We start from the raw sequence: 14,130 nt of genomic DNA, 5'->3' as shown, positions 1-14,130 counted from the left end.
CTAAACTTGCTGAAAGATTGTTGATTGGTGTTATGGACTGAATTAAAGGAGAATTTCAAAAGGATTTGCAGTTCTACAGCTTATAGGAGAGGCTGAGTTGACAACAATAGTCTCCTCTCCCCTTTCCTTCCCAGGAAAGATTTGCATTTCTTAAGGTTTTAAGTTATTTTACGTAATTGTCCATGTTTTTATGCCTTTTTAACTGTATTTTTCTTTATGGTGTTTGTTTTCTGTAACCCACTGAAAATCTAATTGGTTCTGTAGGATATAAAAGCCTTCAAGTACATATGATTACAGATTGAGAGTCTTCTAGTCATTCAGGGGGTCTTTTACTAAAGATTAGCTCCAGTTATCTGCAGCAGGGCCAGGAATAAAATAGGCCCTGCTGCACATAACTCAAGCTAATCTTTAGTAAAAGACCCCCTTACATAGTGACTGTGGAGTTGATGCAGTAAGTTTGCATTACAACTGTGCACTGACACTTGTGCAGCTTCCCAATGCAAGCCTAATCTCCCCAATACAATAAACAAGTAGCATACAAATTACCACTGTGTTAAAAAGTGTGCTTTGTCAGAAAAAAAATGTGCACACTGCTGCAGTAATATGAATATTGATTGGCTCAACACTGAAGGAAGGAAGACATAAAAAAAAAATCCCACTTCCTCCCTCCAGGTCCCCTGCATCCTCCCAACATCTCCCCACAAAATCTCTAGTGGTCTAGTAGACCCCTAGTCCTCCGACACCTCCCAAACAATCCTTGGTGGTCTAGTGAAACCCTGATCCCTGAATACAAATATGATCCCCCTGACCCCCATAAAATAATCTCTGACCCTCTATCCATTGCCCCCCTTGATCTCCAGCATACCTTTAAGCCAGAAGGCAGGAGTGATGCCCATTTGTTCCTGTCTCCAAGACCCTATCTTTCAAAATGGGGGTGACTGACCCTGTGTGGAAAATCCTGCGATGCATCAAATGGGATTAGTCTGCCAACTAAGGGAATTTTGCCTTATTTAGCAGAGTCTGTATAGAGTTTGACAAGTATGGCAAAAATGGGGGGGGGGGGGGGGTTGGCAGACTGATGACACATGGTGCATTGCATGGGGCAGGTGCTGCAAGTTTGAAAGGTGTCAGCGTGAAGGCAGGAATGAGTGGGCACTGCTTCTGCCTTCTGACTAAATGTATGTGGGGGGAGGGGCGCCCACCGGAGAGAAGGTTCACTAGACCTCTAGGGATTTTGTTGTGGGGTGTGGCAGGGAGGGGATCATGGGGCATCTCTTGGGTCAGTGATGGGGTATCGAGGAGGGGGCCATTGAATTTTTTGTGGTGGTATTGGGGAGATTGGGGGTCATCTCTGGGGACTGGAGGTGGGGGGTCATCACTGGGATCAGGGGGTCATCTCTAGGTCTGGGGGGGATCGGATGGTTCATCTTTAGGGTCAAAGGAGATGGGTCTGGGAAATTGGTGATCTAAGGTGAAGTGCTAAGATTTAGAGCCAGATGCACAAAGGTCCCGTTAAGGATCTGTCTGCGTTTCCAAATCGGTACAAATTTACCAATTTAGAAACACAGAGGGATTCACTTAGAAAATCGCATGCAAATGAGCTGCTGGTTGCTTTTGCGAACCAGCTCATTTGCATGCGATATGGGTGAAGCAAGTTGGTGAGCTGAGCATGCGCAGGTCAATCGCTATGCGTGGCTGCTCTGCACATGCTATAGACGGCTCTCATAAACACAGACAAGCTGAGTGTATGATGATAGCAGTAGATTTACCCTTTTTTTTTTTTTTGGCAGACACAAAAGCGCTTTTTTTTTTTGGATGGGTATACCTGTATTGCAGCTCCCTGCCTCCGGCTGCTGGGAAAAAGTGAGAAAAAACTCACTCTGCTGCTCTCCGCTCTTCTGTGAGGAATCAGCAGCATTGGGGCTTGGTTCCACCCCCAGCTGTTCCTGCTGCTTCCTTCTATTGGCTGGCTGACATCCTAGAACGCCAATTTCCCTGAAGATGGACTCTAATTGGCTGGCTGCTGTCCCAACTCCTCCTCCTTCCTGTAGTACTTCCCTGATGACATTGAGCTGTGAACTGATTGGATCCGAACTTCCTGGTGTCCCCCTCCAGTAATGCATGGGCGGGACATCCCAGGCTGATGCTGTCCAATTGGTTTAGCCCCTTTCTGTGCAATATTGAAGAACCGGCAGGTTCACACCTCATGTTAAAATTTCCACAATAAAGGTAGGGACTGCTTTTGTGCATGGGGTCGGAAACAGTAGTGCATCGCATCGCATTCACATTATAATAAAAATTAGCTCATTTGCATTCCATTTTCGTTAGCTGCTACCATGACTGGAAAATGGCTCGGATAACCCTTTTGTGCATGCCCCGGTTTACTACTTGTGCGCTAAACTGGCTAGAACCAGTTTAAAAACCACATTGCTGGCTCGTTAAGTTTAGTGCATCTGGCCCTTGGTGTTAAAGCCCCAGCGTTGTTCTCAGACTTTCATTCTTCAGCACACTTCTCTTTCTGCCCTGTTCCCCCGTGCTTAAACTTGTACAAAGCCTAAGTGTTCATGTATTCCAAACATATGCACTTTACTGCATCGGCCCCTATGGACTTTGTTTTGGAAAAGTGGGCTGGTGCCAGGCAGGGAGTCAGGAGAAACAAGGGAACAAATGGTTAAAGTCTCAGATCTGTGATGCAGGAATGTTCTGCAGCAGCTCACACTTAACTGTCAATCTTATCTGAGCTAGACAGACAATGAGGATGCCAGGAGAGCTAAACACAGGAGATTAGTTATGGCTCTGTGCAGTACAATAGTAGGGACAGATAATCTTGTGGAGCCAAATTGAAAAAAAGGAAAACACACACATACACATTGCTGGTCTTCAAATAGTAGCGGAGTGTGGTAGCCGTGTTAGTCCACTCTTAAGGTTATCAATATAAATCAAACAAAATAAAACATGGAAAAGAAAATAAGATGATACCTTTTTTATTGGACATAACTTAATACATTTCTTCATTAGCTTTCGAAGGTTGCCCTTCTTCGTCAGATCGGAAATAAGCAAATGTGCTAGCTGACAGTGTATATAAGTGAAAACATTCAAGCATTACTATGACAGTCTGACAGGGTGGGAGGATGGGGGTGAGTAAGAGGTATGCATGGGGACATCAAAGCATATCATTGATATTCTAACAGGATGGGTGTGGATAATTGAGGGGTGGGGTGATCAACAGAGAAATACAGCTTTATGGTTTATAATGGGCTAGGAACCCCAGATCCTTGTTAAGTCCTTTCTGTTGGGTGTTAAAATATTCAATCATTCTGACTTCAAAGGTCTTCCATCCTTCACATACAAAAAGATCCATCATTTACAGCCAAGCCACAAGATACCACCGTATCTGCTCTGACCCAGGGGACAGAGACAGACACCTTAAAAGCCTGACTGCATCCTTCAAACAGAAAGGCTACAACCCCAAAATAATCTCCAAGAATATTGCCTCCTCCCTCAAAACACCCAGGGAGAATCTGCTACAGTACAAAGAGAAAAACTCCACAGACAGAATCCCTCTTGTAGTGACATACAATCCAGAGCTGGAAAAACTGAGGAAAATCATAAGAGATCTACAACCTATACTCCAGGAGGATGAATTACTGAAAGAGATATTCCCATCCCCACCAGTACTGGCCTTCCGACAGCCACCCAACTTAAAACACAAGCTAATCAGAAGTAAACTTCCATCACAGACTGAAAAGGAACAGAAGGGCACACTTCCCTGTAATTTATCCAGTTGCAAACTATGCCAAAATATTTCACAGGATCCCAAAGTCATCCACAAAGGAAAGATATTCAACATAAAGGGATCTTTCACTTGCTCATCTTCCAATGTGGTATATATCATTCAGTGTAAAAAATGTAACGGCGGATGCTATATTGGAGAAACAGGCCAGATGTTTAAGACAAAATTCAATTTACATAGACATCACATGAACAATACTGGTGCCAGTAGGGTTCCCACGCCTGTTGGTCAACATTTTACAGGACCAGGACACTGTACCAGTGACTTCACAGTGAGAATCCTGAAAGGTAACTTTAAAACCATACAAGAACGTAAGACCTTTGAAGTCAGAATGATTGAATATTTTAACACCCAACAGAAAGGACTTAACAAGGATCACCCCACCCCTCAATTATCCACACCCATCCTGTTAGAATATCAATGATATGCTTTGATGTCCCCATGCATACCTCATACCAACCCCCATCCTCCCACCCTGTCAGACTATCATAGTAATGCTTGAATGTTTTCACTTATATACACTGTCAGCTAGCACATTTGCTTATTTCCGATCTGACGAAGGGCAACCTTCGAAAGCTAATCAAGAAATGTATTAAGTTATGTCCAATAAAAAAGGTATCATCTTATTTTCTTTTCCATGTTTTATTTTGTTTGATTTCTATTGATAACTGGTCTTCAAATAAATTTCTAAGAAGGGTGATAGCTAGAGAACAATTGGGAACCAATGGGGTTGCATACATTTAACATAAAGCAAAGAAACTCAAAGAAATAAGTACAGCTGGAATGGGAAACTACCTGTCTCCTCCTCCCCCCCCCCCCCCCCCCCCCACCCAATTCTATCATCTCGCATGGATATTTTTACAATTAGGGAGCCTTTTACCAAACAGCGCTAGTGATTCCCAAGTGGCAATGCCAACAAATCCCATTCAAAGTAAATGGGCTTTGTCAGCATTGCTACGACAGGAATCGCTAGAGTGGTTTGGAAAAAGAGGCCCTTAGCGTGCAAAGCTATGTGCACAAGTTATAGAACTATGTCAGTTATGAACATAGTTGCTTAATTAGCTGCTAATTGCAATCATTGGCTATAATTGTTACTAATTGCAGTTACTTAGGTAGCTGCCCTTAGTCAGTATTGTACTAATTGTGCGATCAAAATCCAAAGCACACAACTGCTGTTCAAGCTTTATGTACCATTGCAGGTCCGGTGCTATGACTCCCCCTTGACAAAGTTTGAACAGCGAAACAGGCACCTGTCGGGGAATGAGAGCACACCGGCAGATACAGATAAGTGTTGTTTAGCCGCCAGCATCAACAGTATTGCCTCAGAGTGAGATGATTACCAAAGTAAAGTCTATAGCAAATTAAGTTCCAGGAATTAAGGAAAGGTGGGGGGGGGGGGGGGGGTGAGTCTGTGATTAAAAATACACACACAAGCAAAGTGAAATCGGCCGTGGTGAATATATCAGACTCCTCCTTGATTATCAAAAGAAAAATCATCACAGAGGTGGCTGATTATTACTCCAAGTGAGTGCTCTACTTACTTTGATTTTGTAAGTATCCTAGAATTAAGCAGTGGATTTTCCCCAAGTCCATCTTAATAATGGCTTATAGACTTTTCTTTTAGGAAGTTATCCAAACTTTTTTTTTTACCTCGCTCACTGCTTTTACCACATTCTCTGGCAACGAATTCCAAAGATTAATTACACATTGAGTGAAGAAATATTTTCTTCAATTTGTTTTAAATTTACTACTTTGTAACTTAATTGCATGTCCCCTAGTCCTAGTATTTTTGGAAACAGTAAACAAGCGATTCACATCTACTCATTCCACTCCACTCATTACTTTATAGACCTCCATCATATCTCCCCTCAGCAGTCTTTTCTCCAAGCTGAAGAGCCCTAGCTGCTTTAGTCTTTCCTCATAGGGAAGTCGTCCCATCCCCTTTATCATTTTCATCGCCCTTCTCTGTACCTTTTCTAATTCCACTATATCTTTTTTGAGATGCGGTGACATTCTCAGAAACTTTAATTAATTTCCTTCTGTCAATGTTTACTTCCAGATGGTCATGAACCTACAGCTTAGAAGGTCACTGCAATAATGCCTAAGCTTAAGGATCCCAACAAACTAGCTAGTGACTGAAGAGATTATCACCCCATCGCCAACCTTTCTTTCACAGTGAAGATCCTGGAATCTATTGTTCATACTCAATTGCTAGATTTCCTTGAAAAAAACCATATCCTCCACTCGAATCAGACCGGTTTTTGTCCACACCACAGCACCAAAACAACCCTTCTAGGTATTACTACATATATAGTATGATACCGATTATCTGAACACTGATTAACTGGATGTTCAATTATCCGGACTGGCACACAACCGTGTATGTACAGGTGGGCCACAGTTGGAACAGGCCCACCCAGTGGTAGCACATCAACCCCCCCATCTCCATTTCCCTTGCTGGTGACCTAACATCTGCCCCCCCTCTCTAAATCTACCATGTTGTACAGTACAGTACCTTCCCAGCAATTCATCCTCATAGTCCTCGCAGTCTGCTGCAGGAAATGATGTCAATGAGAGTGAGGACGCAGTAGAGAGAAGCCTTGCCCTTTCCTCTTCCTCCTGACTCACACAACAGCGAGAGCAGGAACGCAGCAGTGTTTAAAATGGTGTCAAAGCAAAAAAAAGTAATATTTTGTAATTAAAAGAAAAAATTGACACCATGGAGAAATTAAAAAAGGAAGTGTCAGGGAAAAATTTGGCAGAAGAATATTGTGTAAGAACATCAACAATATCTGACATAAAAAGAAAGTGATGCTGTTGTAAACTATGAGGGGCATAATTGAAAGGGTCGGCCAAGTTTTCCTGAGGACGTCCTCGCAGGATGTCCGTCGAAGAGGCGGGGAAACCCGTATTATTGAAACAAGATGGATGTCCATTTTTTGTTCTGATAATACGGTCATGGATGCACAAATCTTGACATTTAGGTCGTCCCTAGAGATAGTCGTCCCTAGACTTGGTCGTTTCTGATTTTCGGCAATAATGGAAACTAAGGACGGCCATCTCAGAAACTACCAAATGCAAGACCTTTGGTCGTGGGAGGAGCCAGCATTCGTAGTGCACTGGTCCCCCTGACATGCCAGGATACCAACTGGGCACCCTAGGAGGCACTGCAGTGGACTTCAGAAAAAGCTCCCAGGTACATAGCTCCCTTATCTTGTGTGCTGAGCCCCCCCCCCCAAACTCCCCCAAAATCCACTACCCACAACTGTACACCACTACTATAGTCCTTACAGGTGAAGGGGGCACCTACATGTGGATACAGTGGGTTTCTGGTGGGTTTTGGAGGGCTCACATTTACCACCACAGGTGTAACAGGTGGGGGGCGATGGGCCTAGGTCTGCCTGCCTGAACTGCACTGCACCCACTAAAACTGCTCCAGGGACCTGCATACTGCTGCGATGTACCTGAGTATGACATTTGAGGCTGGCACAAAATATTTTTAAAGATGTTTTTTGAGGGTGGGAGGGGGTTAGTGACCACTGGGGGAGTAAGGGGAGGTCATCCCTGATTCCCTCCGGTGGTCATCTGGTCAGTTTGGGCACCTTTTTGTGCCTTGGTCGTAAGAAAAACTGGACCAGGTAAAGTTGTCCAAGTGCTCATAAGGGACGCCCTTTTTTTCCATTATGGGTTGAGGACGCCCATGTATTAGGCACGCCCAAGTCCCGCCTTTGCTACGCCTCTGACACGCCCCCGTGAACTTTGGTCGTCCCCGCGACAGAAAGCAGTTGGGGACACCCAAAATCAGCTTTCGATTATACCGATTTGGGCGACCCTGTGAGAAGGACGCCCATCTTCCGATTTGTGTCGAAAGATGGGTGTTCTTCTCTTTCGAAAATAAGCCTGTATGTCTCAGTTCTTGAAAAAGAGGAAGGGAGTTATTCCAGAAAAAAAAACATGAAAAGGTCACCTACCAATAAGGTAGATAAAGCTCTATATCTTTGGGTTCTGCAAAAAAGGTCATTGGGCCATGCAATTTCTGGGCTGCCATTAGCTGAAAAGGCAACATTTTTCAATTAGCAACTTCAGGGGGATTCAGATTTCAAAGCCAGCACTGGATGGCTTTGAAATTCCAAGCACTGCCATGGCATAAGGCAAATTGAAATCCACGGCGAAAAACTTTCCGCAAATTTATCAGCAAATTTCTTGTGCAATTAAATTACCTTATCAAGAACTATGACCCGAATTGTGTTTATAATGCAGATGAAACGCATCTGAATTGGAAATTGCTCCTCAGTAAATCACTGTTTAGTCATAAGGAGCAATCTGCTCCTGGTTTCAAGTCATCTGAAGAACATGTTACACTGTTGGTTGGAGGAAATGCAACTGGTAGTCTTAAATTGGAGTTATTGCTGATTGGTAAATTTAAAAATCCTTGTGCATTCAAAAACATATCTAACCTTCTGCTGTTATACAAAAGACAAAAAAAAAAAAAATGCCTGGATGAGTTGCAAGGTTTTCCTCGACTGGTATGACACTTGCTTCATACTGAAGATGAAAAGATTTCAGCTTCATACAGGAAAGGATGGAAACGTCATTTTATTGTTGAACAATGTGCCTTCACATCCCATGGCAGAAAGCCTAGAGTGAGAGGAAGGTAGATTCAAAGTGCTTTTTTTGCCACCAAATGTGACATCTGTAATGCAGCCAATGGATCAAGGAGTTATTGTTTCAATGAAATGACTTTAGAGGAAATGACTGCTACAAAAACTTAATTTGGCTGATATTGAAAATTAATGTGGAATGATCCAATTCAGAAGAGAACTCAGCATAAAAGATTGTTGACACTTGGAATCAGGTTAAAAACCAAACCCTGAAACATGAATGGAACATCATTCTAAGCAAATCAGAAAGACACGGAGAAGGAGAAGAAGAAGAAGAAGATGATGCCCTTAAAATCATTGCCAAGGATGTTCTACAGGTTCTTGGTTGCTCTGATTGTGATGTTGAGAATGCGAGCGAATGGATATGCAGTGACACTAATGACTGTCTATTAGCTTTATATACTGCTTCTAGTTGCAAAGCAATTTAAATTCAAGTAAAAAATCAGTAAAATCAAGAAAGGAACACCATAAAATTGATAGGAAAGAAAAGTATGCATTCTACACATTCCTGACAATAAAAAAAAAAAAGAGAACATTTATACAATTAAACAAGCTGGAGGGGTTCACTCCTTAACATTCACTACCAATTGTGGGAGACCTCTCCTGCCATAGGACCTAGCCAGAAGGCAGCCGCTAACAGCCGGATGTATCAAATGCTAAATGAAAGAGGTGAGTTTTCAGAGCAGTGTGGAAAAGTGGGTAGGATTTTTCCAATTGGAGATAGTGAGGGAATGAATTCCAAAAGCTGGTGATACAAAGTAGAAGGCAGAACCACGAGTAGATTCCCACCTAGCCTTCGAGGGAGGTGGCAAGTCCAATCTGTTATCCGTCATAGATCGGAGAGTACGTGATGGTGTATAAGGAATGGTTAGAACCGCCAGGTACGAAGGGGTGGTGGTATATAATGCCTTATGAGTCAGTGTTAGAACTTTAAACTTGATTCTGTGTTCTATTGGCAGCCTGTGAAGGACCTGAAGAAGAGGACTAATCCAATCATACTTGGAAGCATGACAGATAATATGGGCAGTAGTATTTTGGAGAATCTGGAGGCGTTTCAAATTAGCTCTAGTTATGCCTGTGTATGCAATATTAAAATAAAAATAGCACACATTTATCTCTATATATAAAAGGCACCACCAACGTTCTAAATGAAGCCTCCAGCCGGAAGTGTGAAGGGGGAGAGATATCCAGTTTCCCCATGAGTGTCTGCCCCGCCTTCGCTCTCTCTGTAACACAAACAGTGAAGGAAAACACAGCAAAGCACAAATCGCTCTCTCTGTAACAGTGAAGGACTCAGAGGGGGAGGAGAGAGAGGGCAGAAGCCCTCACTATCTCTGTAAAACAAATACAGCAGGAAACTTAACACTGAAGGACTCGACTCCAAGGGGGGAGGGGACAGAGAGCACAGGGGAAGGGAGAGAGGGCAGAGGGCAGGGACACACACACTCCCACATGCACACAGAAGAAAACCTTGCTAGCCCCCATTTCATTTGCATCAGAAACGGGGCTTTTTTACTAGTAAATACATAAAACAAGGAACAGAGTGAATCCGAGTTAACCATATTCCATAGAGAGGGAAGTCGATCAGCAAGAAAAACCCTGTGTTGAGAACATAAGAGACTTGAAGTCCAAAAGATAGAATCAATAATAATCCCTTAGTATTTGAATGACAAAATAGGAGTAATTGATCTATTAAAGGGTTAATCATAGGAGGAGATAAAGAGCCTATAATCCAACCAGCAATTGTTTTTTTCAGGATTCAAAACCAGGGGTGGTTTTGAAGCCATCACCTCACAGAGACAGTTTCGGAGAGGTTTGAGATCACTAGAGAAAGGAAGTCATCTGCATAAGAAAAGGAACGAATTCCAACAGTTTGCATGAGTAAGGCCAAAGACTGAAGAGATTGAAAAGTGAAAGGGACAGCACAGAAGAACCTTCGGGAACATCACATGAAACAGAAGAAGTGGAAGAGGTAGAAGAAGGTTGGATTACTTTAAATGAACGATCCCTCAAAAAAGAGGCAAACTAGTTGTAGACTGTACCAGTTATTCCCAGAGAGTGCAAATGTTGGAGTAAAAGAGTGTGATCAATTAGTTTGATGGTATCAGATCATAACAGATGATGAAAGCATGGAATCAGTACAGAAAAGGAACATGAAGAATCAGAAACTGTTGATGATTACCAGGTTAATGCTGATGGTGGACCGAAACATGCAGAAGCATTTGAATGTTTAAATACAGCAATGGCTTGGTTGGAAAAGCAGGAAGAAAGCAGTGCGACCCAGCTCCTTTGTCTGAAAAGACAATGTGATCTTGCAGCACAGAAACGAAAATCGGCCTTGAAGCAATTAAGAATTATTTCCTCATACAGCAATGTATGTACAACAAATACTGTACTGTGCTTTACTTTTAAATATTACTTCCCTTTTAATTGCAATACAGTAGTGTATATACAAATACTGTATTGTACTGTAGTTTGGTATATTTTTCACACTTATTGTTGAAAATAAAAACTATTGTTCAACATACAGTGCCAGTACCTGTAAATGAAACTATAAACTGCTTAGGTCTAGGTAGTATATAAAAATTAAAATAAACAAATAAATAAATATACAGTGCTCTGATTATGTGCTTTAAAAAAAAGTAGGCATGTTTAATTATCCGGATTTATGATTATTTGGACCATCTTCCTGCCAAGAATAGACCAGATAATCGGCGACAGCGTCATATTGTATTTGTCATCACCTAGATCAGGCTAAAATTGTCCTTCTCTCTGTTGATATCTCCGCTGCTTTCGACCTGATCGACCACTTTTCTTCCACATCGGTTTCACCAAATTTGCTTAAGGGATATTGTGCTCACATGGTTCTCTTCCTATCTTTCAGACCACGTCTACACAGTTCACACTAATGGGTCTATCTCTTTACCATTTACCTTAGCTTCAGGTGCCGATTTTCTCCCCCACTCTCTTCAACATGTATGCCAGAAATGGACCAAGGAGTGCATGGCACAAGACCTACTGGATCCATGTATTCATTGACTATTTTTATTGGACTTTATATGGGGAAGCAGAAGACTGGTTGGCTTCCTTGTGGTATTTCATAGCATTCCAAGGATAAATATGCTGGATGTCCTGTGCATGTTTGCTTGTGTGTGAGGCTGTTGGTAGATGTCTGCTATTTGTGCTATGTTGGGGTTATGTTTGTGTGAGTGAGAGTAGGACTGGAAATAGAATCTTAAATTGAACCTGGTGAGGAGAGAGGCGGGTGCCCATAGGCATCAAATAGGTGTTCCCTTCTTTCACACCTGCCCTCTTGGGTTAGGTGTAGATTGTGGGAATTATGGGGAGGGGAGCAGAGGGGGATGAGCAATGAGAGTGTGGGGTGGGGAAAGGGAAGGGATTGCCTCAGATGTTGGGAGGCTGAGAATGGTGTGGGTAGCTATAAAGGGGATAGTTAAATTATGCGGGAATTTAATATAGCAAATGGATGGATGGAGTGAAGGCTGGGCATTCCATCCAAAAGACACTTTTTGGCTTAATGTGGAAGGTAGATTATGGGTAAACAGAAGCTGTGTATCTTCTCCTGGAATGTATCTGCTATCATTTCCCCAATACAGGATTTTTAAATTATCTGGGCTTTAAAGCCATAGTCCAAGAGCCGTTCAGGAATCCTGCAGTCATGGGCCTGAATCTAGTCACTAGATGTCACCCTTAAGCAGAGATCATAAATCCCTCTCTCTGGGTGCTGTGAGACACCCTTAGCCCTAGCTGTCCTAGTTCTGTAGAAGAACCAACTTAGGAATGGACCCAGTGACTTTCTGCATTGAATAATGCACATGAATCCAGTATAAACCACCACACCAGCCTAGCATGCAGCACTGTATTTATTCTTTACATATAGTGAATATGATTGTGGAACTACATAAGTACATAATTATTGCCATACAAGGATAGACCGAAAGTCCATCAAGTCCAGCATCCTGTTTCCAACAGTGGCCAATCCAGGTCACAAGTACTTAGCAAGATCCCCAAAAAGTACAATACATTTTATTCTGCTTATCCTAGAAATAAGCAATGGATTTCCCCAAGTCCATTTTAATAATGGTCTATGGACTTTTCCTTTAGGAAGCCATCCAACCCTTTTTTAAACCCTGCTAAGCTAACTACTTTTACTACATTCTCTGGCAACGAATTCCAGAGTTTAATTACATATTGAGTGAAGAAAGATTTTCTCCGATTCTTTTTACTATTTTGTAGCTTCAATGCCTGCCCCCTAGTCCTAATATTTTTGGAAAAAGTAAACAATCGATTCACATTTACCCATTCCACTCCACTCATTATTTTATAGACCTCTATCATATCTCCTCTCAGCTGTCTTTTCTCTAAGCTGAAGAGCCCTAGCCACTTTAGCGTTTCATCATAGGGAAGTCGTCCCATCCCCTTTATCATTTTCGTCACCCTTCTCTGTACCTTTTCTAATTCCACTATATATTTTTTGAGATGCGGTGACCAGAATTGAACACAATATTCGAGGTGCGGTCACACCATGGAGCGATACAAAGGCATTATAATGTCCTAATTTTTGTTTTCCATTTCTTTCCTAATTATACCTAACATTGTATTTGCTTTTTTGGCTGCCACCGCCGCATGGTGAGCATAGGATTTCAAAGTATCATCAACGATGACAACTAGATCCCTTTCCTGGTCAGTTACTCCTAATGTGGAACCTTCCATTACATATCTATAATTTGGGTTCATTTTTCCCACATGTAACACTTTGCAGTTGCTCACATTAAACGTCATCTGCCATTTAAGTTATGAGCCTACTGGGACAATCATGGTAGCGATAAGGTCTTGGTCCTGATTGGCTATGTCAGGGATTAGGTTGATGTCTGAGGCAGATGATGCCAATTGCCAGACCCTATTTAAGCCTACCTCTGCCTGTATAGGACACTATAGCGTTAATTCCCTCAGCTGTGAGCTTACCTTCTGATCCTCCGTTTGTCTGTGCTTGAGGCACAGTGTGAGTTTTCTCTCTCCTCGTGGTTAGCCTTTAACCCTTTACTTTCTGTATCTGCTGTTTGAGTCTGTGAGAACTTGCTCCTCTGTTTAGCTGTGCTTTTTAGCTCAGCTGTGAGCTGTTCCTCTGTGTGGTTTGCCTTTAACCCTTTACTTTCTGAATCTGTGAGTCTGTGAGAACTTGCTCTTCTGTTTGTCTGTGTTGTTTTTTTTAGCACAGCTATGTGCTGTTCCTCTGTGTAGTTTTCTTTTAACCCTTGTTTTGCTGAATCTGTTGTTTGAATCTCTGTGGGCTGCTCTTCCATGTAGCTGTGGTTTCTAGCACAACCTGGAGCTGCCTCTCTCTGTGGTTTCCCTTTAATGATGTTATGATTTTGCTAGACAGGCAGGGGAATGACTGGGACTTACTAAGAAAGGCAGGGGAACGACTGGGACTCGCTTCTGATTGGCCTGTTAGCTTTAATCCTTTGACTGCAGTGTAAGCCCTGCTTCTTCCTGACTTGTGTTTAGCAGCCCTTCCCTTAGCCTGCTTTTACGCTTTGTCTGCTGTGATTGTTTCCTGATTCTCGTGAACATTGCCCTTATCTGTTTGGTATATGTAAAGGCAGCCTTTCCTGTTTGCTTGCTTTTCCCTTTGTCTCTAGTGTCTGTTATTTG

The sequence above is a fragment of the Microcaecilia unicolor genome, chromosome 3 (assembly GCF_901765095.1).
Source record: "Microcaecilia unicolor chromosome 3, aMicUni1.1, whole genome shotgun sequence".
NCBI classification, from domain to species: domain Eukaryota; kingdom Metazoa; phylum Chordata; class Amphibia; order Gymnophiona; family Siphonopidae; genus Microcaecilia; species Microcaecilia unicolor.
Note: the sequence above shows the minus strand (reverse complement) of the source record.